This window comes from Prionailurus bengalensis, chromosome F2, assembly GCF_016509475.1.
Source record: "Prionailurus bengalensis isolate Pbe53 chromosome F2, Fcat_Pben_1.1_paternal_pri, whole genome shotgun sequence".
In the NCBI taxonomy this organism is placed as follows: Eukaryota; Metazoa; Chordata; class Mammalia; order Carnivora; family Felidae; genus Prionailurus; species Prionailurus bengalensis.
The window spans coordinates 41,665,185-41,690,746 of record NC_057353.1 but is presented as its reverse complement, the minus strand read 5'-3'; the positions used below and the strand labels follow the sequence as shown (position 1 = coordinate 41,690,746).

Sequence of the window (25,562 nt, the reverse complement as noted above, 5' to 3'; positions counted from 1 at the left end):
CGAAGCAGGCTCCAGGCTCTGAGCTGTCAACACAGAGCCTGACATGGGGCTCAAACTCATGGACTGCAAGATCATGACCTGTGCTAAAATCAGTCACTTACCTGACTGAGCCACCCAGGTACCCCAGAGTCAGTTTCTTCTGAAGACCATGAGGGAGAACCTATTCCATGTCCCACTGCTAGCTTCTGGTGGTTTGCTGGCAATCTTTGATGTTCCTTGGCTTGCAGAAGCATAATCCAGATCTGTGCCTTCATCTTCATGCCATGTTCCCCCTTTGTACATGTCTCTCTGTGTCAAATTTCCCCTTTCATAAGGACGCTTGTTATTGGATTAGGGCCCACACTAATGGCCTTATCATGACTTGATCATCTGCAAAGATCCGATTTGCAAATAAGGTCACATTCACAGGTACTGGGAGTTCAGCATCTTTTGGGGGGACACAGTTCAACTCATACCACTCTTCTTATCTTGTCTTATTCTTCTTTATAGTATGTATCACCATTGACATAAACTTATGTTACCATTTTTTTTTAATTTTTTTTTAACGTTTATTTATTTTTGAGACAGAGAGAGACAGAGCATGAACGGAGCTGAAGTCGGACGCTTAACCGACTGAGCCACCCAGGCGCCCCTATGTTACCATTTTTTAAGTTTATTTATTGATTTTGAAAGAGAGTGAGGGAGGGACAGAGAGAAGGAGAGACAAAATCCCAAGCAGGCTCTATGCTCTCAGCGCAGAGCCCAACACAGGGCTCAATCCCATGAACCGTGAAACCATGACCTGAGCTGAGATCAAGAGTCAGACATTTAACCAACTGAGCCACCCAGGTGCCCCTATTTTTATCATTTAATGTCTCTCTCTCACCCTACTAAGATGTAAATTCCATGAACATGTGGATATAATGTTACATCCACACTATTTAAAACAGTGCCTAAGCATATAGAAGGTATGCTATCTAATATTTGGTAAACAAGTGAATACTAAACAAGAAAATAGATTCTCCAATTTAAAAATATTAAAGTCTGAAACTTCTCTTTGCAAAGTCAAGTATTTGAAGACACTAAGGCTTCTCCGGTTTCTTTGATGTGCATATTCAGAGTCTAAGACTCACTGGAGATCTATCCAAAATCTCTATCACATTACTTTGAAAATAGAAGACTGGATAGAAACACTTGGAGGAAGAATGGAATTTGGGGGTGGTAGGTTGAGAGAGGACATGTGAGAAGTGGTAGAAGTTGAATGAGGTTAAAAGTGGTCAAGTTCTTGCAAAATCTTAAAGTAGTGATCTTTATGCCTGACTTCATGACAAAAGTATGCCAGTGGCCATCAATGGAGTTACCTTGTGTTCATTACACATTAAAAAGCATTTTTTTAACATGAAAACAAGTTTTGCCTGCTGAAGATATTAGAAGTGCTCCCTGTGGCATTTATTGTGATATATTATCTGTATATAACTTTGTCAAGTGGTCTTATTATTATCCATCTTTCATCTGATGCCCCCTTTGGACTGTGAGCTGAGGGGCAGGAGGCTCTGTCTTTGCTAGCCCATAGACAGTCAAAAGACAAGTGGTAAAAGAAAATATTTGTCGCATACTACACAAAAGAGAGTAAAGAGCCCTTACTTACATAAGGCTTTTATAAATCAGTAAGAAGACAAATGAGCCAGTGGACCAAAGGAAGTACAGGTGCCGTAGAGACGTTACAAGCTGCTCCATCCTGGGGGATCCCTGGGGGCTCATTCGGTTGGGCCTCTGATTCTTGATTTTGGCTCAGGTCATGATCTCACGGCTCATGGTTTAAACCCCACATCAGGCTCTGTGCTGGCAGTGCAGAACTTGCCTAGGATTCTCTCTCTCTCTCTCTCTCTCTCTCTCTCTCTCTCTCTCTCTCTCTCTCTTTCTCTCTCTTTCTCTCTCAATAAATAAATAGACTTTTAAAAAAGTTGCTCACTATTACCAGTAGCCAGGGAAATGCAAATTAAAATAATAACAAAATTGAATTTTTGCCCATCTGCTTGGCAAAAGTTGAAAAGATTGATAACTTCCAGGCTGGTGAGGGTGTAGATAATCAGGAACTTTCATACTTCTGGGTGTGGGGCAGTGTATGGAACTGCATGTTCAGATTTGAAATATTATTGACCTTCTGTCCTAAAAATCCCATGTTTAAGAATCTATCCTATAAAAGAATCCCTCAAAATGATACATATCAATAAAACTCCCAAATTTCAATACAGGAAAGACACAGGGGTGCCCATTTGGTTTTTAAAAAATCAAGAATATGCTATTTCTTGTACTTTTGAATTTATGGAGTAAAATTCCTGTTCTCTACAGAATTAATTAAATAGCACAATCAACATTTATCAAATGGCAAGTAGAGGCAAGGGATGTAGTCAGATTCCTCAAAATGCTGTTTTAGGGATTTAGTTGTGAATATTTAAGAAAATGATTCTTCAGCTTCTACCACTGCTACCCTAACTCAGTCTCTGGTGTAGGTAAACCATTAAGCCCCAAAGCTGAGAAGGCAAGAAGTCAGAAGGGCGGGAGTGTATCCAGGGCAGTAAACCTGTCAGCTTTTGCTCCCAAATGTCACTCTCTGTTTTTGCCATCCTTAGTTGTTTGTGTTTATAATAAGAAGAGGGGCACCTTGATGGCTCAGTCAGTTAAGCATCCAACTTCAGCTCGTGTCATGATCTCGTGGTTTGTGGGTTCAAGCCCTGCATCGGGCTCTGTGCTGACAGCTCAGAGCCTGGAGCCTGCTTCAGATTCTCTGTCTCCCTCTTGCTCTGCCCCTCCCACCCCCCTTGCGCTCTGTCTCTTTCTGTCTCTCAAGAATAAATAACTGGTAAAAATAATAATAATAGAAGAAGGACAAAATCCTGGGGTGCTTGGGTGGCTCAGTCAGTTGAGCATCTGACTTTGGCTCAGGTCATGATCTCACGGTTTGTGAGTTTGAGCCCCACATGGGGCTGTGTGCTGACAGCTCAGAGCCTGGAGCCTGTTTCGGATTCTCTGTCTCCCTCTCTCTATGCCCCTCCCCTGCCTCTCTCTCAAAAATAAACATTTAAAAAAAATAAAGGAGAAAGTCCTATTTAGAGCAAGAATTTGCCGCAACCACTTTCTCATATTAAGGGAGCAGCTTTATATTTCATATTTATAGCCAGGGGAAAGACCAGGTAGTAGGTGAGCCTCTTTGAATATAAAAGTTGACTCCTCTCACTAGGAAAGAAGAATTATTTTTATCGTACTAACCGCTCTGTGGAAAGAAAAGTGAGAAGAGTGGCGCCTGGGTGGCTAAGTCGGCTGCGCGTCCAACTTCGGGTCAGGTCGTGATCTCATGGTTTGTGGGTTTGAGCCCTGCAAGGGGCTCTGTGCTGACAGCTCAGGAGCCTGCAGCCTGCTTTAGATTCTGTGTGTGTCTCTCTCTCTGCCCTTCTCCCACAAGCTCTTTGTCCCTCGAATAAACATTAAACAAAAATTTTTTAAAAAGTGAGAAGAAAGTAGACTTCTAGGGTAAGGGAGAAGATGCCGGTCAGGGAAATGGGTGAGATTTGAGAGGTTTGAGAGTGAGGGGAGGCTCACCCAGCACAGGGCACTGGTATCCCTCTCTACCCCCGCCTCCCCACCAGCTGGGAGCCGCATAGGTTGACTGATAGCCTCCAGCTTATACCTCCTTCAGGATCTGCTGTAGGTTTGTTTTTTTGTTCTTTGGTGTTTTTTGGTTTTTGCTTTTGGAGGGGGGTATGGAGGGGTTCTGCTCTTCCCAGGGAAGTCCCCAGCAATGCCTGAGGCAAGCCCTGTACAAGAGCTGGATCTTTTTGCCAGATAAAGGGCTCTTTACCATGTAAGCTGTGCTTTGAGCATCTCTGATTTTGGCAAAGCCTTTGTCAAGTTGGCCTGGGTTGGAGGGCTCCCTCTGCCCAAGCTGGCTTGCCTCCCCTTTGTCTTCACCTTTTACTTCTCCAGAAGCCTTTTCCACCCCTTCCCCATCTCAGCACCTGCTCCCTGGAGAGCCCACTTGGCACAGCTAAAGACCCTCATTTGCAACTGTAGACGGACTCACACCAGTGGGGGTTTTTAAGACACTTAATGGAACTTTTTCTCATTTTAATTTCAAGTTCAGAATTTAAAACCAAATAATTGCCAATCTGTTCTCTACCACACAATCACTGTGTAACCCTGAATGATGGCTGATTTTGTCTGAGCAAACAGTCGCAGATTCCCTCAGGAACATATTCCTTTTCATTTTTTTGTTGTCAGAGAGAAATGAAAGAAATTCTGGGGGAAAATTACCTACAAATATTGCTACAAAACTTTCTAAATTTTATGAAAGTAGAATCCTAGTTTTAGAATAAGAAAAGATCTTAAAGTGTCTTCCAATTAAAGTCCCTCACTTTACATTGGAGCATTTATCCATAGAGCCCTTGAAAATTATAATCTAGGGGCACCTGGGTGGCGCAGTCGGTTAAGCGTCCGACTTCAGCCAGGTCACGATCTCGCGGTCCGGGAGTTCGAGCCCCGCGTCAGGCTCTGGGCTGATCGCTCAGAGCCTGGAGCCTGTTTCCGATTCTGTGTCTCCCTCTCTCTCTGCCCCTCCCCCGTTCATGCTCTGTCTCTCTCTGTCCCAAAAATAAATAAAAAACGTTGAAAAAAAATTTAAAAAAAAAGAAAATTATAATCTAGATCTCCAGTTACAAAAGCAGACGACAAACAACACAAAACAACTTTGCAGCCATGTTAGTTAAAACAGTTGATGTTCCAAATAATTATACCTGTGTTTGCATTATTCAGGATTACTGTCATTCTAGGTGGTAACACCCACCTAGAGAAACTAGCATTTATTAAAGGAGAACAAGAAGTTCAATCATTAGGGTCTCTTTTTTCTAATGGATATATTTTCCTTTTCATTGTTTTCAACTTACCAATTGTATTTCCTTTTTTTTTTAAGTTTATTTATTTATTTTGAAAGAGAAAGTGTGAGTGGGGGAGGGGCAGAGAAAGGAGAAAGAGAGAATCCCAAGTAGGCTCTGAGCTGTCAGCATAGATAGAGCCTGATATGGGGCTCGAACCCACAAACCCTGAGATCGTGACCTGAACCGAAGCTGGACTCTTAACTGACTGAGCCACCCAGGCCCCCCCCCCCCCAATTGTATTTCTTAAAAAGACAATTCCAGGGGCACCTGGTGGCTCAGTCAGTTAAGTGTCCCAACTTCAGTTCAGGTCATGATCTCACAGTCCGTGAGTTCGAGCCCCGCATTTGGCTCTCTGCTAACAACTCAGAGCTTAGAGCCTGCTTTGGATTCTGTGTCTCCCTCTCTCACTGCCCCTCCCCTGCTCTTTCTCTCCCCCTCTCTCTCTTTCTCTCTCTCAAAAAGAAATAAACATTAAAAACAAAAACAGGACAATTCTGTTTTCTTTTTCAGAAAAACAATGCATAAGACCACTTCGCCTTTCTGGTCTATTCTATGTGCTGGGGAATTTGCAGTCATATTAACTCAATACAGTGTGTTTTGTGGGGAGGATCATTCTTTGTTAAGAAGAAAAATTACTTTAAAAATGCATTAAATGTTTTAAAATAACATTAATAAATAGTTATTACTTGTTTAATAAGCTTTTAAATATGTTTAAGGGGAAGTTAACACTCAAAATCATTTTTCTGGGTGTGTAATAGAGAAATAATACATATCAATTCCTCTTATTCTCTAAACGCTCGGTTCTCTGCCCTCTTGTGTGATCTCTGCTGAAATTACATCTCCACTTGGCTCTTTCTCCTTTACAAAAAGGAGAAGCTCAACTTCAGACCCAGGCTGCTTGACCTTCATTTATCCACTTTCTGCCCCAGCTGGCCTGGAGCAGATGAGGTTACAGTGAGATTTCTTAGCCTCTTAGGATGACTCTGGTCCCCAGACCTTTCTCTGCTGCTGCTTTGAGGGTCTCTCCTGCACCACCCACCCTCTCTCTCCCATGCCCCACTGACCCAGTAGTTCCCTGGACAAGATGGCTAAGGATCTAAGTCCAACTATCCCTGGTTTCTATAGTTTTCCAACTATACCATGAAACAGCCAACTCATCTACAGGAAAGGGTCATTTCAGCTACAAATTACACACAGATGGTTGAGTGTCTTTCCTATGCTACTAAAATTGAGACAGAGCATTTCCAAATCAAAGGCAGTCATTTGAGTGAACAGTATTTTATTATGTGTCCTTGTATGTATGTATTATATGTTGGCTAACAGTGATGGCATCTGTATTCACAAGCACAGAGTTCAGAATATTTCCACATTTATAATATGTATGTGTAAGTGTTAGTGTAGCCCATATCATAAATGGACAATTGTTTAAATCTTAAACAGTTGAGTGGTGCCTGGGTGGCTCAGTCAGTTAAGTGGCCAACTCTTGATCTCGGCTCAGGTCATGATCTCCCAGTTCATGAGATGGAGCCCTGAGTCAGGCTCTGGGCTGACAGTGCAGAGCCTGCTTGGGATTCTCTCTCTGCCTCCCTCCAGCTCTCTTGCACGTGTGACTCCTCTCTTTCTCTCTCCCAAAATAAATAAAAATAAACTTTAAAAAAAATCTTGAGCAGTTTAAATGGGAACTACCCAATAACATTAATTACTGTTTTTAGTAACAGCTCAGGATAAATAGAGTTCCTCGTAAGGAGCTTGTGATCTAAACAAGATTTATCAAACCAATACTATAAAAGTTAGCTAAGAAAATCCTAAGCTTTGGGTACCTGGGTGGCTCACCCAGTTAAGCATCTGCCTTTGGCTCAAGTCCTGATCTCACAGTTTGTGAGTTCAAGGCCCGCCTCGGGTGAACATGCGCCCTGCTTCGGGTGAGCCCCACTTCTCTCTCCCTCTCTCTCTCTGCCCTTTGTGGGATTCTCTCTCTCTACCCACCTCCCCCACCCCACCTCCCTCACTCACTTGCTCCCCCTCTCTCTCAATAAAAGAAAGAAAGAAAGAAAGAAAGAAAGAAAGAAAGAAAGAAAGAAAGAAAAGCCTAGGCTTCAGCATCTGGGGGAGAAACTGGTCTTAGAATTTGCCCTTTGTTACACTTCCCAAGCTAGGATTATTCAAGGTTTTTCTTTACACAACTGGTAATGGATAAGACCTGATGATCATCATCTTTAATTCGCTATGTATTACTAAATAATAATGTACTTTCCCCATTATTGATTAAATATTCTCAGTTTATGGTGAGGGAAGGGAAGAGGAGAAGAAGCGGGCACAGAGCTGGAAAGCTATCTGGCCCAGTCCTTACATTTATAAAGGGGCTTGCATTTAGGCTTTTGACATTACCTCCAAAAGAGATTACACAAAAATATGCTGATGGGATTGAAATAAGACAGCCTCATCCAAATTTAAAATTGAGATCCCTGACTAAACTATATCACCTTTAGTATACTATAGATTTAAAAAAGTAAATCTTGGGGTGCCTGCGTGTCTCAGTCAGTTAAGCATCTGATTCTTGATTTCAGCTCAGGTCATGATCTCATGGTTCATGAGATCAAGCCCTGAATTGGCCTGGACCCTGCTTGGGATTCTCTCTCTCTACTCTCTTAGCCCCTCATGCGCTTGCTCTCTCTCTCTCAAAAATAAATAAATAAACAAACAAACAAACAAACAAACTTTTAAAAGTAGCTTCTAAAAATTAAATCTTTAAATTTTCTTCTGACTAGCACAACTGTTTTGTATTGTAATTTTTTTTTGTATTAAAGGCATTGATTATTAAAAATGTAAACATTCAAAACACAGTAATTTTCAAACCTCATTTTTTTTTCTTTTTTCCCAGGCGCCCCTCAAACCTCATTTAAAAAAATGTACTATACTAGGAACTTCAAAAATAATGGAGGCAACGGATCTTCAGCCTTTGAAAAGTTCTGAAATTATTTGGTTAGAATGCAAATATTTCCATGAGGTAGCAAGAGTATTTTCTTTTTTTTTTTTTTTTAAACAAGAGTATTTGCATATAAACCTAAGAAACTATAGACTAAGAAATCCAGAAAAGGAGGTTACAGGAAAGAATGAATGGTATGCTTCAAATGAAAACTCATTGCAACATTTTTTTGTTGGGTTTTTTTTTTTTTTTTGCCTCTATATTGGATTTTGTGAATTTTAAGGGGTATTTCAATCTTACTATTTCCACATGTTAATACATATTTCAGATACATAATATCTGCACCTTAAAGCATACTTTCTCTGCATGAAGTCACTAACTTGCTTTGGTAAACTTATAGAAATAGCACGTGTGTGAAGCTATGAATATTCAACCAGAGTAGCCTGCATGATGAACCAGTGTTCTTGGACACCTGAGGCTTGGAATGCTGAAATAAAACTTGACAGATAGAGGTGCTTTGAAAGACAGGTCTTACAGAGATGTCTTAAAGGAGAAAGGAGTGACAACTAGAATGATAAGAAAGTCAACTGTCATGACTTAGAAGGGAAGGTTAATCCTGGGCAGCAGGTCAACAGAGGTCATTATCTGAATTACAAATATTCTGAAAGGGAACTTCTTGTTTGCCCAATCCCCATAACTGCATTGTCTCCTGGGGAAGCATGTATGGTTCTTTCAGCAAATTCAGTACAGAGTAATAGAAACAACCATTTTGAGACCTCTTAACAGACTAAAATATGAAGGCAGCTGTCCAGTTGGGAAATTATATCTTTGAGACCCATAGCATTGGTTTGACCAAGGGAATTCAGAGAAGAATAGAGGAGAAAAAGATATAAAGGGCACCAAAGGTGAAAGGAAGGTTTGAGTCTGAATTCCATCTCTGCTACAGAGTTAATGTATTCCCACTGGTGTTAACACAAGTACCTAAGGTAAAAGCACAATAAAAGGAGAAAGGCTCATAGCGTCAGCCCCACTCTGAAGAGCCCAGAGTTCTAAGAGCTAAAATGCAAGCTACTGAGGAACAATGGCACAAGCTGTAACTTTCTAGGATTCCACAGCGGGCAGGTTGAGGAAGATTTTTAAATCTGCAGTGGTATTCCAGGAAGGAGCATAACAGCCACAACTAATGGTTTGTTTCATGGTGACCTGAAATATACTTCAAGAGAAACCCTCTGAATGTCCCTGATGTCTTTGGGTCTCTGTGTCACACCTCAAGATGTCTAGCTTGGTGAGGGTCTCACTCAGGGTGGGTGTATGCTCTGAATATATAATCTCAAGTATTCCTCATAGCAGCTCTATGAGTTGGAGAGTTTTACTCCCATTTTACAAAGTAGGAAACTGACCTCAAAAAGAGATGTCAAGTCATTTGCCCGAGGTTGGGTGGGAAAATTGGGCTTTAGATCCATCTGACCCTAAAAATGATTCTATTTCTACAGTATCTTTCTGTGTCATTCTTACTGTTAGTTTACTGCTTGTAAGTTGACTTGATTTCCCCTTTCTTTAAGGGAAATCACACAGGCTTAAACCTTTGTTGACCCTTCCAAACAATCATTCCACCACTATTTATTGAGCATGTACTAAGAGCTAGGCATTGGGGTTAAAGAATGAATGAAATACAATTCCTGGCCCCAGAGAGCATGCAGTTCATACATGGAATCAGTTACTAAACTGTATAGGATTCATTTATCATATACCTCTCCCCATATTTCTCTTTTGAGTATCTGGTACCGGCCCTCACTGCCTGGACAGTAGTCTTTTAACTGGTCTTTCTATGTTATTAGCCGGGTCACGGGAGATCTACTCACAGAGTTGTGGGCAAGGTAAAGAATTCTTTTAAGCAATAGGGAGACATCCGGAAACTAGTAGCAGTGGGAAACTACAACCATGTCTAGGGCCAAAATATTCCAGAGCTGCCTGCCCCTTAGGAGCTACAACCATGGAAGGAAGCAGCTGGGAAATGTCTCTCTTCTTCTGCCATTGTGATCTATTGGAGCCATGCTCTGCTCCAACTCAGAAGCCAGACGGCCAAACAGAATCAGATCTGCAATCTGCAAGGGTCAGCCTCCCTGTACAGAGAAGTAGGGAATGGATTGGGTAAGGGCAAATGAAGAATAAGCAACTCTCTATCTATTCATTTGCTCAGCAAATACGTACTGAATGTGTGTAGTCCACGACAGGCGCAGTGCCTACAGTAATGAACAGAACAGGTCTTTTCTTCGTGGAGCTGACAGTTTGGTGAAGGCCACTGAGAATGAGCCTAATTCAAACAGAAGGAAAAGCAGTGAAGAAAAGGAACACAGGTCAATAAGAGAGTATAATAAAGGAAATTGAACCAACTTTGAGAGCCAGGGAAGTTTTCCCAGAGAAAAGGACAGGAGCTGAGAGATCAAGGAGATTAGAAAGAGGAGAGAAATGGCTGGAGAGAGCATTTAAGCACAGAAGATGGAAGGGTAAAGTGCCAGTGGTGGGAGGGAGCCAGGCTCCTCCAGAAGCAAGATGGAAGGGGAATTGTGGCCTGCGTGGAGCAAGGGAGGGCAGCCAGGGCAGATCATGGGAGGCTTCATGGGCCAGGTTAAGGATTTTGGTTTATATCCTAACAGCAAGTGGGAAGCCAACAAAGCATTTTAATTCAGGAAGGGAATGAGGATGGGTGGATACAGTCAGATGCCAGAACTGGTTTGGAAGATCACTCTGGCTACAACATAGAGATTGAATTGGAGGGTGGGTAGAAACCACTTCTAGGCTATTGTGGAAGTCCAGGTGAGAGAGAATGAGAGCACGACCTATCATGGTGGCAATGGAGATGGAGGGCAGTGAAGATATGAAGAGTGACTTAGGAGCCATAACGGAACTTGGCAGTGCATTGGACATGGTGGGGCTGTGGGGGAAGGAGAGTGAAGTGCCAGGATGACTCCTAGGTTTCTGACTTGAGCAAATGATTAAGGTATTCACTGAGCTAGGAAAACATGGTAGGCCAGGTTTGGGGACTGTTATCGGTTGAACTGTGTCCTCTCAGAAAAGGTATGTTAAAATCTTAACTGCCAGTATCTCAGCATGTGACCTTATTTGGAAATAGGGTCTTTACAGAGGTAACCAAGTTAACATTAGTGTGGGTCCTAATCCAAAATGACTGCTGTCCTTACTAAAAGGAGAATTTGGGGAGCACCTAGGTGGCTCAGTCACTTAAGCGTCCAACTCTTGATTTTGGCTCAGGTCACAATCTCATGGTCTTGAGACCAAGCCCCATTTCAGGCTCTACACAGAGCACAGAGCCTGCTTGGGATTATCTCTGTCTCCCTCTCTTCCTGTTCCTCCCCTGCTCTCTTTCTCTCTCTCTCTCTCAAATAACCTTTTGAAAGGTGGGGGGGGGGGGTGGATTTTGGAAAGAGACAAGCATAGAGAGAAGACCATGTGAGACACAGGGAGAACACCATCTATAGTTCAAGGCATACCTGTGCTACCAGAGGCCAGGAGAGAGGCATGACACAGAATATTCCTCATTGCCCTCAGCAGGAGCCAGCCCTGCCAACACCTAGACCTCAGACTTGTAGCCTGCAAAACTGGGAGACAACAAATCTGTTTTTTTAAGCCACCCAGTTGGTGGTACTTTGTGATTGTAGCTCTAGGAAACTAATACAGGAAGGAAAATCAGAACTTTGACCCTGGACAAGCTGAGTTTAAGGGGCTATTTGAGAAACAGCATCACAAGGTAGTTAAGCATGGACTATGAAGCCATCTGCCTGGGTTTGAAGCTAGGCTGTGCTCCTTACCAGCTACGGGAGCACACTCACATTAATGTAAATCTATTAGCCACAGCCCCCTCACCTGTAACTAGGAATAATATGACCTTTCTCATACGGTTGTCATGAGGAGAAAATGAGCTGAACCTAAAGCACTTAAAATGGTGCCTGGCACATAGTAAGCACTACAAAAGTTTATTTACACATAGACAACACATAAAGCATCCCAATATTGAATAGAGTTGATAATAGAAGTCTGGAATTCAGAAGAGAGTTCTTCTTCTTCTTCTTCTTCTTCTTCTTCTTCTTCTTCTTCTTCTTCTTCTTTTTAACTTCTGTGGTTAACTTCTTTTTAACCACACCAGTGGTGGGGAGGGGCAGAGAGAGAGAGAGAGAGAATGAGAATCTCAAGCAGGCTCCATGCTCAGTGTAGAAATGAATGTAGGGGCTCAATCCCAAGACCCTGGGATCATGACTTGAGCCAAAATTGAGTCAGATGCTCAACCCACTGAGCCACACAGGCGCCCCTCCATTTTAAAATTAGGACTCATTGGCATGTAACTGAAATCATAAGGGAAAACAAAATGGCCTAGAGAGAGAGTATGGGATGAGAAGAGGAGAGGGCTTCTGGACAAGTCTTGACAAGTCTTGACACCTACAACATTAAAACGAGATTCATCAAAGAAGTTGAATCATCAAAGGAGATTTAAAAAAATGTCTAGAGAAACCACAATGAAATATTACCTCACACCTATTAGGATGACTGTTAGGGACTGATTTGTGTTTCCCCACCCAAATTGTATGTTGGAGCCCTAACCCCCAATGTTACAGTATTTGGAGATGGGGCCTGTAAGGAGGTAATTCAAGTTAAATGAAGTACTAAGAGTGAGGCCCTAATCCAATAGCAGTGATGTCCTTATAAGAAGAGAAAGGGACACCTTCTCTCTACTTGCATATGCACAGAAAAAAAGCCGTGTGAGGACACAGTGAGAAGTTGCTGTCTGCAAGCCAGGAAGAGAGACCTAATCAGAAACCAACCCTACTGGCATCTTGATCTTGGACCTCTAGCCTTGAGAACTGTGAGAAAAGAAATGTATGTTGTTTAAGGCACCTATATGTGGCATTCTGTTATGGCAGACTGAGCAAACTAATATAATGACCATAATTTATAGAATGTAAAATAATGTGTTGGTGAGGATGTGGAGAAATTGGACCCCTCATATATTGCTGGTGGGATCAGAAAATGGCATAGCCACTGTGGAATACAGTATGGGGTTTCCTCAAAAAGCTAAACATATAATTACCATATGACCCAGCAATTTCACTCTTAGGTATATGTCCAAATTAATTGAAAACAAGGACTCAAACAGATACTTGTATGCCAATGTTCATTGTAACATTATTCACAAAAGCCAAAAGGTATATCAACAGATGTAGTATACCTATACAGTGGAATGTTATTCAGTCATAAAAAGAAAGAAAGTTCTTACGTGCTAAAAATGGATGAGTCTTGGAAACATTATAGGTGAAATAAGCCAAACACAAAAGGACAAATTATATGATTCCACTTACATGAGGTATCTATTTTCTTTTAATTTTTTTTTAACGTTTTATTTATTTTTGAGACAGGGAGAGACAGAGCATGAACAGGGGAGGGTCAGAGAGAGGGAGACACAGAATCTGAAACAGGCTCCAGGCTCTGAGCTGTCAGCACAGAGCCCGACGTGGGGCTCAAACTCATGGACCGCGAGATCATGACCTGAGCCGAAGTCAGCCGCTTAACCGACTGAGCCACCCAGGCGCCCCTACATGAGGTATCTAAAATAGGCGAGTTCATAGGAGCTAGCAGGGTTTAGGGAAGGGAGAGATGGGAAGCTATGTATTAATGGGAACAGAGTTTCTGTTCAGGGTGATAAAGTTTTGGAAAGAGATAGTGGTGATGGTTGCACAACATGGTGAATGTTGTTAATGACACGGAATTGTATATTTAAAAATGGTTAAAAACACAAGTTTTATGTTATGTATGTTTTACCACAAAAAAATAATAATGACTAGAGAGTTTGGAAGATAGCAAGAGAGTGTGGCCTCATGGAGTCAAGGAAAAGAAAGTTTATCAAAGGAGAAAGTAGTTAATTAAGAATGTTAAAGGTGAATAAGTGAACTGATCCCCTTAGCAAGAACTGATCAATGGAAATATGGTAGTAGAAATCAGACAGGGTGGGTTGAGGAGTAAGTAAAAGAGGAGGAAATGTGGGTGGTTGTAGCTAAGTCCGTCAAGAAGTTTGATAAGATGAGAGAATTGAATATTTTTGATGTTTTGGGGAAGATACTGATCACAGAAGAATGAAGGGATCGTCTAAGGGCAACTTGCTTGAGGCAGAGCAGCAGAGTCCAAAGCATGGGTTCAGTGTCTGGGCTGAGACAGGAAGAGGAACTGCTCCTAAAAAGCAAAAGGAAGAGAAGGAGAGATGAGGGCGATTGGGGATTCAGTTCTCTTGTGAAGTAGAAGGTGAGATCCACCAGCTGGGGGCAGCAGGGGGGTGAGACTGAAGGAGAGAAGTTGAAAAGAGTGGAGAAGGTTTGAAGTCAGCATGTGGGAAAGGGAATGAGGAGTGAAGGTGGGTTGTCTTGCAGTGATAGGTGACTTTCTCCAGCACTGCTCAGCTACCGGAGTCAGATTTGGAGAGAGCATGGAAGGAGGGGCCTGCTCTGAGTTAGGGTTTCCCCAGATGGTACAAAATTGAAGGTGCAGGAGAGTTGAAGGCTGAAGAGGCAGAAGCCATGGGAAGTTACCAGGGGGCCCAGGGCTCTGAAGGTGGGGGAGGAGTGGCCAACAGGGTGTGAGGGGTTAGGAAGTGGAGAGCATTACTGTATGCCACCCACACTTATCAGGGGAGCATTTTTGAAGTACAATTTCTTTTTTTAAATTTTTTTTTCAACGTTTATTTATTTTGGGGACAGAGAGAGACAGAGCATGAATGGGGGAGGGGCAGAGAGAGAGGGAGACACAGAATCGGAAACAGGCTCCAGGCTCTGAGCCATCAGCCCAGAGCCTGACGCGGGGCTCGAACTCACGGACCGCGAGATCGTGACCTGGCTGAAGTCGGACGCCTAACCGACTGCGCCACCCAGGCGCCCCTGAAGTACAATTTCAATCACGTTCCTCCCTTTGAATCCACCAACTTAAGTAAAGACTGAGCTCGCATTAAAAGCCTTCCCCAGTGGGGTCCAAATGTGTCCCACTTCAGACATATTCCCAAAACCTTCCCCATCATCTTCTGTCCCTTCTGTTCCTCTTGGTAGACCTACCCAATAGTGAACCAAATTGGACTATAAGTTCTCCATTGCTTTCTTACCTCTGTCCACTGCTTATGTATTTTACTCCCTCAGGAATGTCCTCTTCCATGACATAAATCACACTCCTTTAGCAGCATTCTTATGGTACTTAATGCACATGTCTATTACAGCCCTTGCCACATTTTATTCTAACTTTTTTGTTTACATTTGTCAAGGGTATCTGCTGTACTCATCTGCCCAACATCCCTTCTACCATGGCCCCTCTCTTTTTTTGGCAACAGATCTACCGTGCAGTTAGATAATTGCCCTTTCTTCACTCATCTGGATCTGGCATGACTCCCAGTGCGGCTCCAGGACCATCAGGCTATAGTTGTGGGCACATGACCCAAACCAGGCCAATCAGCATCTTTTCTCAGGATCATATACGTGGAAAGTGAAAAGATCTCTCTCTCTTAGGTCTACTAGCTGAGATGATGTCATCCAGAAGTTGTCTGTGGCCAGTTTCCACACCTTGACTTCTAACCACTTCCACATAAAGGAAGCCAATTGAAATGGGGGGCTGGGGGGGGACGGAAACCCAGGCAGGGATCACATTATTTGACTGATGCCACCTGATGTCACCTTCTTTCCTGGAACTCACAATTGTACCAGCCATTCAAGTGCCTTTTTTGCTTAAGCCTGCATGAGCTGGTTTTGTTTACTTGCTCCCAAAAGAGTCTCAATGAGTCCTCAGCTAGACATAGACTTTGAATCCCAGCACCTTGCATAAAGGGTGACCAATAATGTGAAAGAAACATTGAAATCCTAACAATCATTCCAGGCCCAATTCAATTTCATATCCATCTATAAAAATTTTACTAAACCTTCAGACCAAATAGGATCCTTCTCAGAACTCTAACTGTGACTCCTAGTGGCCTGTTACAGACTTTGCTTCTTATTTTGGCTGTTTGCATTCTTGGCCATCTCTCCCTACCAGATAATAAATACACTGGATGCAGGGCTTAAGTCTGTGTAGTAAGTGCTCAATAAAAGTTAACTCTTCTTCATTGCTCTCCCATGTGCACAGAGGGGAAAAAGAAAGACAGTGAGACTCAGTTTCTGCTCTGAGGCGCTCGCAGCACATGTTCAACAAATAATGGGAATTGCCTTGGCCTGAATAGAAAATGAATAGAGAAGAAAGAAAGTAACATATATCCTTCCGGAGAAACAAAGCTCTAGACTGAGAGCAAAAGATATTTTTATCAGGAAGTGTTAGAAGAATGCAGAACAGGCTCAGAAACATTTTATAAGTAGATCAGGAACCAAATATACTGGAAATATAAAACCACTCACAAATAAAGTCAAACACGGCATTTCCACAAATATACATTAGCAACCATAGGAGTCAGTAAATCCTCTTTTCACTGTCTCCAAATTTCTTTCCAATTAAATACAAGTAAGTTAATCTGATTCCCCGTATATGTGTAACCCTAGATAAACACAATTGCTATAAAATGCCCTGCTTCAAAATACAAATCAAAGCCACACGGAGATGCCACCTCACACAGTCAGAGTGGCTAAAATTAACAACTCAGGAAACAACACATGCTGGCGAGGATGTGGAGAAACGGGAACCCTCTTGCACTGTTGGTGGGAATGCAAACTGGTGCAGCTGCTCTGGAAAACAGTGTGGAGGTTCCTCAAAAGATTAAAAATAGAACTACCCTATAATAATAACAATAGCACTACGAGGAATTTACCCAAGGGATACAGGAGTGCTGATTCACAGGGGCACATGTACCCCAATATTTATAGCAACACTTTCAACAATAACCAAATTATGGAAAGAGCCTAAATGTCCATCAATTGATGAATGGATAAAGATGAGGCTTATATATACAATGGAATACTACTTGGCAATGAGAAAGAATGAAATCATGCCATTTGCAGCAAAATGGATGGAACTGAAAGGTATTATGCTGAGTGAAATAAGTCAGTCAGAAAAGGACACATACCATGTTTTCACTCATATGTAGATCTTGAGAAACTTAACAGAAGACCATGGGGGAAGGGAAGGGGAAAACATAGTTACAAACAGAGAGGGAGGAAGGCAAACCACAAGAGACTCATAAATACAGAGAACAAACTGAGGGTGGATGGGGGAGTGGAGGAGAGGGGAAAATGGGTGATGGGCATTGAGAGGGCACTTGTTGGGATGAGCACTGGGTGTTGTATGTAAGCCAATTTGACAATAAATTATATTTTAAAAAAATTAAATAACTTAATTGATTAATTTAATTTAATGCCCTGCTTCTCCAGAGAACACTGATGAAGCTTACATTGTTCCAACTATTCCGGCTCTATCTTAAATATGGTGGCGGAACTTCATTCAACTCTGTGGCCCCCATGCACCACCACCCTGAAGCTTTCAATCTGCAGACACTCTGGGAAGGGAATATCTGTTGGAGGAATGGTGAGCAACTTAAATCAAACCTTCTCCCTCAGGTGTGATCATATCCAACTTCCTCACAGTTTTCTCTTCAGCTCCTTCAGAGGTTTAAGAGTCCATCTGGACAGCCAAATTGAAGCAGAAGTCTATGCCAGAATCTTGGAATCTTAGTCTAATCTCTGGATAGCCTTGGGAGAATCAGGCAAAAGGCATCTGACAAATATGCCCAAAGTGATTATGTCACCTCAGCAGTAAGAGCATTGTTCGGTGTCCTCAGTCACCTGAAAGCTCTCCTTGTTGCAGTTACGATCTGGAGAGACCAGCCGGCTGGCTGCTCAGCAGGGTGTCATCACAAAGTGGCATTACCAGGGTGAAGCACCAGAGGCTCAGGGCCTCAACTTTTCTGCATTTGATCAGAAATTTGATTGGACCTATTGTTCAAGATAGGCGTATTAGTCAAGAGTTCTCCAGAGAAACGGAACCAGGAATGCCTTGTGCAGTAGGATATTAGGAGGAGATTTATCCTAGGAATTGGCTCCTGTGATTATGGAGCCTGATCTGCAAGCTGGAGAGCCAGGAAAGCTGGCAACATAGTTCTGTCTGAGTCCAAAGGCCTGAGAATGGGGGCTGGGGATGGGGGGAATGATGGTGTTGGTCCCGGGTGAGGCAGAAATCCAACAACCAGGAGCACCAGTATCTGAGGGGCAGGAAAAGAGAAATGTCTCAGCTCAAATTGAGAGAGCAAATTTATTCTTTCTCTGCCTTATTCCATTCTTATTCCTCTACACCCTCAGTGTAGACTGGAGGATCCCCACCTCATTGGCAAGGGTGACCTTCTTTACTCAGTCTACTGATTCAAATGCTAATCTCTTCCAGAGACACCCTCACAGGCACACTCAGAAATAATGTTTTACCAGCTGTCTGGGTCTCCCTTAGCCAAATCAAGTTGATAAAATTAACCATCATAGAAGGGTGACCAAACTCTGGGAAACTAAGTCACACTCCCCCAAAACAGTTCCCAATGGGTCAGAGATTCAACCAACCAGAAATTTAGTCCTTCTACCCTAGTGAAATAAATACAGAAACTTTATGCACAAAAAGGCCAGAGGATTTTTTTTTCTTTTTAAAAAAAATTTTTAAGTTTATTTATCTATTTTGAGAGAGAGAGCAAACAGGGCAGGGAGAGAGAGACAGGGGAGAGAGAATCCCAAGCAGTCTCTGCACTGTCAGCGCAGAACCTGATGTGGGGCTTAAACTCACGAACCCTGAGATCAAAATCAAGAGCCTGACGCTTAACTGAGTCACCCAGGCACCCCAAGAATGTACAATTATTAAAGCACTGTAAGTTTTGAAACAGCCAAACTGAACAATTCAGGTCAGAATATACATGGAAAGACTGAATTATCTGAATTGTGCACCCTACTCCCTGTCATCAGATGATTATATGATTTTGCTTTACTTTGTGCTCTGTAGACACAAGCTTGCTCTTTAGAAGAAGCTTCTTGGGCACTTTGTGAAGGAAAAGCTTAGTGCTTTGAATGGTTTGTTGGGACTCCATCATCCCTTTGGTGCATTTACTTATATTTACTGAAAAATTTACTTATATCTAAATAAAAAAAAAATGAACACATATTAGCATTTAGTATAAAACACCAAACCTGAGTTATAAACCACATTCTACATCATGTCATATTTTCTTTTTTTATAGGCTCTATTGTGAAAATTTCCCACCATACACAAAAGTCAAGTATAATAATCCTCCATGGGCACCTGAGTGGCTCAGTTAAGCCTCTGATTCTTGATTTCAGCTCAGGTCATTATCTTACTTTTGTGGCTTTGAGCCCTCGCTTCAGGCTCTGCGCTGACAGCCTGCTTGAGATTCTCTCTCTCTCTCTGTCTCTGCCCCTCCCCTGCTTGTACTCTATCTCTCTCAAAATAAATAAATAACCCCCCCCCGAAAAAAATCCCCCATGAATCTTTCACCTAACTCCAATAAGCATCTTATTTTGCCGTCTTGTTTCCTATCTCCCTCTTGGTTTGGCTAGGATATTTTAAAGTGAATCCTAGACATTAAATGTCATTTCACCCCAAAATACTTCATTATACATCTCAAAATATGACATTTTATAGTCACAGTGGCAATATCACACCTAAGGATTTTTTTTTCTTGTAAGAAAAGGGGATTAACTATTTCAACTATTACATAGTTGGAATTTTTCTTTATAATAGGCATGTTTTACTGTTAAACTAAAATGCACATTTTTAAGTTATTGCAGCACATAATTCATCTGTGAGACCAAATTTTGGTTCTGTGAGGGTAGAGACCATGTTATTTTTCCTTGACCCTGTACCTCTAGCACATAGCACAATGTCTAAGATGCTGTAGGTGCCAAATGAATTTCCAAATAAGCTTCTTTACTCTTGTCATTCTATTCTAATTTAAAAAGTGTTCACAGTCATATAAATTAGGGAAAGGCTGTTTAGTCAACAGAGTCTTTAGACACTATAGTCCATAGTTTCCCAACTTGCAGATAGTGTCTATTAGTGGTTTGTGAAATTAGTTTAGTGAATCACAGCTGGCATTAAAAAAAAAAAAAAAAAAAGAATTCAGTAGGAAAAAAAAAACAGTACATTTAATGAGGATATTGTTTCATGAAATTTTGTTTCCGTTTTGCACATGCTGTGTGGTGATGTAAAATGTATTTCTTAACTCTGGGTTGCAGTCAAAAAGTTGGAGAGCCACTGGTCAGGTCTAATTTATACACACACCCTGCTCCCCAGCCATAACAAACCACTTTCAGTTCCCTAAAATGTCATGCCAGTTTCTGCTCTAGAGGACCTGGTACTTCTTGTTTCCTTTACCTGAAACATACTTGCTCTCCTTGTCTACCTGTGGGCCCCTGGCTTTCTCTTCAAGATGCCACTGAAGCCTCTCCCCTGTGAACCCCTGTGATCCTTCTGAGCAGATCCAGACTCCCTACCAGGTGTTTCCCCCTCCCGTTCCACCTGATTCATCACAGTGCTGCTCACTAGACAGGTAGTCACCTCTTCTACTAGTGTGGGTTCCTGAGAATGGGGACTTCATGGTCCTTACCTCATATGCCAGGGCCCCACACAATGGCTGCAGCACTTAGTACATGACTGTCAAATAATTACAGGGCAAAGCCTTTATAAAGAACAAAGCAGTTCTTTATGTAATAAAATAGAATAGCATCCAAACTGAAGCATCCAAATTTTTCAGCAGAAAGTGAAAAAGCAAGATGCCATACAGTGTGGATAACATGCTGCCAGTGTGTGTGTGTGTGTGTGTGTGTGTGTGTGTGTGTGTGTGTGTTTGGTGGCAGAGAGTAGCTTTGGAAGAATACAAAGGAAACTAAGTAACAGTGGTTGCCACCTGGGGACAGGCATAGAAAGGACACTATTTCACTCTGCCTCTTGATTTTTGTGCTGTGTGCATGGGTTACCTGTCATGAAAATTAATTAATAAATATTCCTCCAAAATACTTTTATAAGCAGTGAATATAAGAAAGACAAGATTAAAAAAAAAAGACAAGATTCATGGCTTCCAAATATCCCACATGTAGAAAGACATAATTATTTTTTCTCGACTGATTTAAAAAAAAAAAAAAGCCTGTATCGTCTGTGACACTTAAAGATAAACCTAGACTTTTTCTGATTTACAGCAAAAAGGAGAAGTTGCCTCTCCGTCTAACAGGACAGCCTGGGTGTAAGGGGGAGACTGGGATGAATGGAATTGCAGTTGCCCAGAAATAAGCAAACCTCCAACCTTTATGGAAAACCACAGGTCCTTAGGAAAGCCTGACTAATGAACACTCAGCAATTGTCAAAGAAGGCAATGGTAACAAAGGAGAATCTAAGCTAATTTTGTAAGCATTTGGAGAATAGGGTTCTTCTTCCTGCATTCCTCTGATGGGGCTCTCCAAATTCTTCACCTCATTAAAATATTCCTTTATATAAGGCTAATTATGAGAATTAAAAGAGCTGCTTATTACAGACCTGGGTTTCTATGACAACAGTAAAATAAATGCCCAAGTGTCTGAAGCATTGAGAAAAATAATATACACTAATAATAGGTAACCCTGTGAATCCTTTTAATAAAACAACTAATTGAGAGCCAGCTACTCTACATGTTATAACAAGAATGACTGTGGAGATCTGCATACTTCTTAAAACCTAGCAAAACATCCTCTGTTAAAGTCACTGAAAGGATTCTGAGTCAAAATACATCCTACTTTAGGAGTATCATTGAGGTGTTCCAAGCATACCTGTTGTGGAAGAAAAGATAGTTTTCCCTTTTACATTACATTACAAACCTGTCTCTTCCATTTCCTCCCTCCCTCCCTCTTTCTGTTTTGTTGAAGTGCCTGCTGAAATCCTGGCAGGGGTGACCCTGGCCCCAGGTCAGGGCCTGCCCCAGAGCTGTGTGCAAAAGCAGCAGGGAACTTGCTCCCTCGTGCTGCATCTGGTTCCTCTCCTCAGCATGGAGGATGGACTCCACATAGGGAGCCCTGAGATGGGCCTTTTCGGATTAATGTTCTCAAACACACATTCTTTTCTGAAACAAGTTATCTTCCAGACTTATTGCAAAGCAAATGGCATGATCCTCTATATTCATTTGCTATGGCTTCCATAACAAAGTACCCCAGACCAGGTGTCTTACACAACGGATGTTTATTTGCTCACAGCTCTGCAGCCAGCAGTCCAAGATCAGGGTGTCAGTGGGCTTGGCTTCTTCCGAAGCCCCTCTCTTTGGTGTGTGGGTGGCCATCTTCTCCTACCTGTGTTTCCCCATCATCTTCCCTTTGTGTGTGCCAGTGTCCTAACCTCCTTCCCTTATAAGGACACCAGTCATATTAGATTAGGGCCCACCCTGAAAACCTCATTTTAACTTAATTACCCCTTTAAAAACCCTGTCTCCAAATACAGTTACATCCTGAGGTTCTGGGGGTTAGGATTTCAACATACAAATTTGGGGGAGCACAGCAGGATCAGTTCATACCAACTAGCATGCTCCTTTCCAAGGTCATTTTGCTGTCCTTTCCAGTAAGGTGAGCACCAACCAATATAATTGTTGTCTTTGTAAGAGGAGGGGATTAGGACACAGATACACATAGAAGGACAAATGCCATGTGAACATGAAGACAGCCTTCTACAAGCCAAGGAGAGGGGCCTCAGAAGAAACCAACCCTGCTGATACCTTGATCTTGGACTTCTGGCCTCCAGAACTGTGAGAAAATAAATTTCTGTTTAAGCCCCTGATCTGTGGTATTTTGTTACAGTAGGCCCAGCAGACTAGTGCACTTAGACCGGAAGAATTGTTGCAGCTATAGCTTATCTGACAATCTGCCACACCCTCCAAGACCTTATGTTCCTTGTGGTCTGGAATTCTGTTGTTCTTGTGCATCATTGGCATTAAATAAATATTACATGTTATTAAGCCTGTTTTTCAAGGCAAGAGAAGAAAGAGAAGCCAGAGAAAATGGTAAAGGATCAGAGAAATATGAGGGAACTAGAAGAATGTTTGTGTCACAGAAGCCAAAGAAAAAGAGAATCTTGGCAAGAGATCTTTGGAAATCTCAAGAAGGATGAGGGCTGGGAAATGGCCATCGGATTTGATAATTGGTAATTGACACACCAAATAGTTTGCAGCGTGAGAGGGGCTGAGATGGGTGGCAGGGAAGAAATTCACCAAGGAGAATTTTCCATTTTTACCGTATATTTCTACTGCTTGATATGTTTTACATTAAGGATATATCTACATGTAAATTTTTTCTTAACATATAATCATTTTAATTTTTTTTTAATTTTTTTTTTGAGAGAGTGCACATGCAGGCACATGAGCTAGGGAGGGGTGGGGGGGGGGAGAGAGAGAGAGAGAGAGAGAGAGAGAGAGAGAGAGAGAATCTTAAGCTGACTCTACACCAAGTGTAGAGCCTGAATATTTAACTGAGCAACCCAGGTGCCCCTCTCTCATATAATTTTTAAAGAAAGAAAATGAAGTCCTCTCTGGGCCCTCTACCCCTACCTTTTGGAAGTACAGACTTCCAGGAGTTTAGTGCACATTCTTATACATTGCTGGGGAGTGCAAAATGGAAGAACCCCTTTGGAGGGCGATTTGGCAATAAAAAAAAATCAAAATTATAAATGCAGTTAACTACACTTTAATAAACTTGTTTAAAAAACATTACAAATGCATAAATCCTTTACGCACACCCATACAAAATGGCACTATGTACAAGGATATTCACTACAGCTTTATGATAGGAAGTCGGAAATAATCCAAGTGTCTTCCAATAAGGGACAGTTAAATAAACTGTGCTACAGACACACAATGGAATCTTATCCTGCTGTTAAAAAATGAGGAAGGTCTTCTTGTACTGATATGGAAAGATTTCCAAGATAGATTAAATGAAAAAAATAAGATACAGAACAGTTGTATGCTCCTTTTATGTAAGTAAGTAGGCAAAAGAAGAATACATTTATAAGTATACAAATAATATATGTATTTTTAAATTTGCTTATATTTGCATAAATAAACTCCAAAGGGATAAGAAGCAAATAGAATTGGTTACCTGGAGAGAAGGGTGTAGATAGGGACAGAGGATCATCCTAGATTATTTTCCCATTTATATACAATGTTATTAGATCCTTATAACAAATCTAAGGCAAGTATTATTATCCCCATTTTACAGATGAAGATTAGAAAAACTAAGTCACTTGCCTTGTTTATCAGTTTAGGCAGCTGGTAAACAAGGAGCCTGATTCCAGTCTAGCTCTGCCTGGCTCCAAAGTCCATGCTGTAACATCGTTCAAACTGTTCCCCAAATAAACACAGGCCTCTGGTCTTCAGATTTATGATCTAAAATAAATGACATCAAAGGCAGAATAATCAAAAGTAATAGCCAAACATATTTTAACATGTTTATGCAAATACAAGGGGCTAGAGATTGAGAGATGTTTTTTTATTAGAGGGGCTGGTTTTACTGGTGGTTTGTGTTTGTTTATTTGTTCCTTTGTTGGCTTCCTGGCTTTTTAGATGTCTGGTTTGGAAGCAATAAGTGGAGGAGGGGATGGAAAGATGATCTACTTTATGTGGTATATACAGTTTCCTTAGGCAAATAATGTTTTTGAAGCTTTTGAAGTTTTGCATTTGTGCTGTTTAGCTCCTGTACATGTGGTCCAAGAAAGCCTGGAGATAAAGGAAGGGAAATAAAAGGTGAAGAAAAGTCCCTTCCTGGTTAAGACTTCTGCTATCACTGCTACAAGTCTTCTGGGTAGAAAGGACTTACTGTCTGAGCATAAATGGAAAAGTCTGGAGTTCATCCAACGACAAGAAGGTTTTGGCTCCCAGTTAAGTTATACTGAGTGTTCTAGATCTTTTCTTAACTGTGTCCTTTTTTCCATGTCATAAGGAAATCTCTCTTAGGCCAGAATCCTTTTCTAAATGGAAATATCCAAGCCTTGAATGAAGTAGCTCTTACTCTGAGTAGTTCACATCCTGAAGTCCATTGGTTACATATTCATGGTTGTTATTTATGTGTAAGACCTGAGTGGTCCTTCAGAGGGGTTCTAATTAGAACTCTCTGAATGGCAAGGATTTTTTTTTCAAGTTTAGTGAAAAAGAGGGGAACCTTCAGAACCCATAGTAGAAAGTGGAGGGTTCTCCATGTCTCAGTTCTCTGATAAAGATGGAATAATAGAGTAGTCGGTTCTTCCTGAGGTGACTCCTGTCCCCACTGTAGTGACTTACAATGCAAGGACCGCACAAAATTGTTGCCCTAGTTCCAAACTACCTTATGAATACTTTGCCTTTGTCTTGCAGCAAAGCTGACATCCGGGCTTGGCCCACGGGCCTTTGGTACTCCCAGCATGACTAGACCACACCTTGTGGTGCTTTTGTTCTGGAGACCAGCCTCTCCTTGGCTCATGACAACTAATAGAAGATGAAGCAATCTTAGCTATGACACTGCTAAAGTCAATGTAGGATAAAACTTTCCTTCTCTGTGGTCTTAAGGGGAAATAAGAACCACTGTGATCTGCAACACTTGAAAGAGACTTAGCACTCCCTTGGTAATGGATTAAGTATGACACCCAGATCCCCCCCCCCCCCCCCCCAATCCACTGTCAGCATCAAAGCAAACATCTGAATGTGTTGGCTGGTGAAATGGTTTATTGGCTGGGCA

At 41.7% G+C, this 25,562-nt stretch overlaps 1 long non-coding RNA gene across 2 annotated transcripts in view; it reads left to right on the top strand.

The window, feature by feature from the left end:
- The window catches only part of LOC122495622, a 61,020-nt gene that overhangs the window by 17,529 nt on the left and 17,929 nt on the right, over positions 1-25,562 (top strand). For both annotated transcript variants that reach the window (XR_006300514.1, XR_006300515.1), the window contains exon 4: positions 17,229-17,382. This is a non-coding gene — a long non-coding RNA (uncharacterized LOC122495622). The remainder of the gene's footprint in view (positions 1-17,228; positions 17,383-25,562) is intronic.